The sequence below is a fragment of the Microtus ochrogaster genome, chromosome 7 (genome assembly GCF_000317375.1).
Source record: "Microtus ochrogaster isolate Prairie Vole_2 chromosome 7, MicOch1.0, whole genome shotgun sequence".
Classification (NCBI taxonomy): domain Eukaryota; kingdom Metazoa; phylum Chordata; class Mammalia; order Rodentia; family Cricetidae; genus Microtus; species Microtus ochrogaster.
This window is the reverse complement of record NC_022014.1, coordinates 193,901-198,376: the sequence shown is the minus strand read 5'-3', so window position 1 is coordinate 198,376 and position 4,476 is coordinate 193,901.

Sequence of the window (4,476 nt, the reverse complement as noted above, 5' to 3'; positions counted from 1 at the left end):
GGAGGAATGGGTTTATTTCATCTTACAGCTCACAGTCCACCATGAAGGGGAATTGGAGCAGGAAATCAAAGCAGAAACCTGGAGGAAGGAACTGAACCAGAGACAATGAAGGAACACTGCTGACTGGCTTCCTCCCATGGCTCGCTCAGCCTGGTTTCTTTTTTTTTTAATATTTATTTATTTATTTATTTATTTATTTATTTATTTATTCTGTATACAATATTCTGTGTACATTGTATGCCTACAGGCCATAAGAGGGCACCAGACCTCATTTCAGATGGTTGTGAGCCACCATGTGGTTGCTGGGAATTGAACTCAGGACCTTTGGAAGAGCAGTCAGTGCTCTTAACCACTGAGCCATCTCTCCAGCCCCCAGCCTGGTTTCTTATACACCCTAAAACCGCCCGTCCAGGGGTGGCGCTGCTCACAGTGGGCTGAACCCCTCCCTGTCAGTCATTATTCAGGAAAATGTCCCAAAGATTTGCTTATAGGCCAACCTGCTGGAGGCATTTTCTCAATTGCAGCTCCCTCCTTAGAGATGGCTCTGGCTTGTGTCAAGTTACCAACAACCAGCATGTCACTAAATGATCCATGGCCTTTGTATCTGGATGGACCTGTCCCTCAGCCTCAGTAGCATGCTGGTTCAAACTGGTCTGTTTCTGGGTCTGCTTGCCCTTTTTGGGAGGTGAGCTTTAGAGAGAAAGAACCCTGGCTTTGTGTCAGGTGAGGGCATGTGACAGGGACTGGGCTTTTGGTCCTTTGGATCGAAGAGGGGAAAAAACACACTTTGAGATTTATCCAGAAACTTCTATAGAGTCACTGCGATGATTAATATTAACTGCCAACTTGATCTAGAATTACATCGGAGATAACACTGCAGATACACCAGCGAGAGAGATTAGCCGCTGACGTGGGAAGACCCTAACTGAGGAAAGCGGGCTGAGTCCCAGCATTCATTTCTTCCTGCTTTCTGATGTGGACTCAGGCTGGCTAGTCGCCTCCTGATCCTGCCACCATCCTGTCCCTGACACGATGGGCTGTGTCACCTGGAACTATAAACCAAAACAACACCCCCTTCCTTTCCCTTGTCAAGTCTTTTGTCACAGAAGTGAGACATTGGTGCTCAGAAGTGGGGTTGTTGCTGTAAAGAACCTGACCATGCGGCTCTTCGGCCTTTGGAAGTGTTCTGTAGGAACAGCATGGAAGCATTTGGGACTTTGATCTAGAAAGCCCTTGGGTGCTGTCAGCAGAACTCCACGGGCTGTTCCCGTGAGAGTTTGGAGGCAGTGGAGGCCCTGCTCATGAGGAACATGGCTTTTATTGACAACTGGGCTAGAGGTCATTTGTGTGACTGTTTGACAAAGAGGCTGGTTGTATCATCTGTATACACTGAGAGGGACTTGAGTGAATCTGAATACAAGAGTCATTTGTTTGGTGAAGGCGGTTCCAAAGCAGGGAAGCACTCAGGCTGTGGAGGCGTTATTGCTCAGCACTCTTATGCAGGTCTACAGTCGGGGGGAAAAAGAGCAACAGGGGTAGGAAAGACATTTAAAATTTCAGTTTGTTGAAGAAAAGATCTTGGGTAAGTTTAAAGTTGCAGCCTAGGTGCGTACTGAAGAAGGGGCTGTAACTATTAAAGAAACTTCCGGCTGCGCCAGGACAATAGAAAAGGTACCCTGATGGCTAGACCTCACCCAGCAAATGTTCTACACTGTGAAATGTAACTTCATTTGATAGGGCAAAGCCTACCTACCTGAGTATGTTGATGGGGAATCCTGCTCCTGGAAAGCAAATGCCCATGGAAATGCCCAGGGACAGCATGCAGACAGGATGTACATGGAGCCTGAGCTTTCACTTCCCAGCTGCCCAGACCCGAATAATCACACAGAAACTATATTAATTACAACACTGTTTGACCAATGACTCAGACATATTCCTAGCTCATTCTTACATCTTAAATTAACTTATTTGTATCAATCTATGTATCACCACGAGGCTGTGGTTTACCTCAATGATCTTGAATCCTTCAGGCAGCTATATGGTGCCTCCTTGACTCTGCCACCCCCCTTCAGATTTTCCTGCCTGGCTTTACTCTGCTAAGTCACTGGCTGAGACAGCTTTATTCATCAACCAATAAAAGCAACACATATACAGAAGGGCATCTCACATATCTTCCCTTTTCTGTCATATACAGAAGGACATCCCACATCATCTCCTCTTTTCTGTCTAATCCTACCAGAGGCATTGCCCTGCTGACTATATTTTCTTTTCTTTTTCCCCCAAGCTTTTGCACAAGTTTGGAATTTTCCAGTTGTAGCCTTTCTATAACAGCTCCATCCCCAGCTAGTGGCAGAGTTTGGCAGCAACATTCACATGGTTTTGCATACAGGGAAGATTTAAGATTGTGGGGGGTCATGGAGTCCTATATTGGGGTTCCAGAGAGCTTCTGAGACTAGATAATGTGTGTTAGGGTTGGAGTACCTGCAAAGATGATTTTGCATGATGCTCTGAAGGTGAAGCCTAAGCTACAGTGGAGACCCCAGGATACTTGAGATGCTAGAACCATGGACTGTCCACTGAAGAAAGCTAAAGGCATGGAGTAGAGACAGTTCAAAAGGAAAGGTATGCATACTGCAAGGAGCAAAGCTGGAAGAGTGTCTACCTAACCCCTTTGGAGTTCAGATGGTTCCATCATGTGTCCCAGATGACAGAGGTGGAGCTGCCGGATTTGGTGTTTGCTCTGATAGGTTTTTGTCTTGCTTGGGTTCAGTTATTCCCTGTTATGTCTCAATTTTCCCTTTTGAAGCAGAAATGTCTATTTTGTTTCATTGTGTGTTGGAATATGCAATGTGTTTCTATTTTTTTGTTTAATTTACTTATTTTTATAGGTGCTTATAGTGAAGTGATTACCTTAAGTCTCAAATGAGATTTCGGCTTTTAAATAGCATTGTACGGGTGTAGGAGTTCCTTCTGTTTGTATGTTGCTTTCATTGGATAATGAATAAAGAAACCTGCCTTGGCCTAGTTGATAGGACAAAATTTAGGTAGGTGGAGTAGACAGAAATGAATGCTGGGAAGAAGGGCAGAGTGGCAGATGCCATGGATCTCCTTCCTAAGACAGACGCTGGTTAGCATCTTGCCGGAAAGCCACAGGCATGTGGCAATACACAGATTAATAGAAATGGGTTAAATTAAGATGTAAGAATTATCCAATATGAAGTTAGAGCTAATGGGCCAGGCAGTGTTTAAATAATACAATTTCTGTGAGGTTATTTCGGTGTAAGCTAGCTGGGTGGCCCGGACAAACAAAGGGACCATTAAAGACCATAGAGACTTCTGAAGTTGGACTGAATGTGTGTTATGAGATGTCCATGTGCACACAGGAAGAAGGGCTGAAGACTGAGGCTTAACAATGTTCTACTTGGGTATCAAATAGCCAGGAGTGAGTTTGGGATGGTTAATACTGACTTTCAACTTGAAAGGATGTAGAATCGCTTTGGAGACAAATCTTTGGCTGTGTCTATGAGAGGATTTTTAATTAGGAGAATTGTGGTGGGAAGTTCCACCCTACCTGCCAGAATAAAAAAGGAGAGAGCAAGTCATGCACCTGCATTCACCGTTCCTCTGCTTCCTGACTGCAGAGCTGGTTATGACCCTCCCTCTCTTGCTCCTACCTCCATAGCGTCTTCATCACCAGAAACTGTGAACTAAAGCCAACCATCCCTCCCTTCAATTGCTTTGGTCAGGTTTTTGTCTCCACAATTAGGACAGATTTCTAACACGTTTACTAGTTGGCATGACATGTTAGGTGCCACTGGGGCCACCTTAACTGCCACGGGCAAACGTGCCTAGCATGACACTAACCTAGAAGAAAGAAGACTAGAGAAACAGGCAGTTGTATAATGAGTACCTGGGTCCAGCTGTCCTGGAAGCAGCTAGAACCAACAGGTTCAACGTGTTCAATCAAGAATTTTTCCCTCCCTCCTTTTTGCTCTTAAGTTGGTTTTCCTTCCCATTCTCTCCCTCTATCTATATCTATCTATCACCTATCTATCATCTATCTATCTATCTATCTATCTATCTATCTATCTATCTATCTATCACCTATCTATCTATCTATCTCTCCGTCTATCTATCTATCTATCTATCTATCTATCTATCTATCACCTATCTATCTATCTATCACCTATCTATCACCTATCTATCACCTATCTATCTATCTATCTATCTATCTATCTATCTATCTATCTATCTATCTATCTATCATGTATCTATCTATCATCTATCTATCTATCTATCACCTATCTATCTATCACCTATCTATCACCTATCTATCACCTATCTATCTATCACCTATCTATCATCTATCTATCTATCTATCATCTATCTATCTATCACCTATCTATCTATCTATCATCTATCTATCACCTATCTATCTATCATCTATCTATCTATCTATCTATCTATCACCTATCT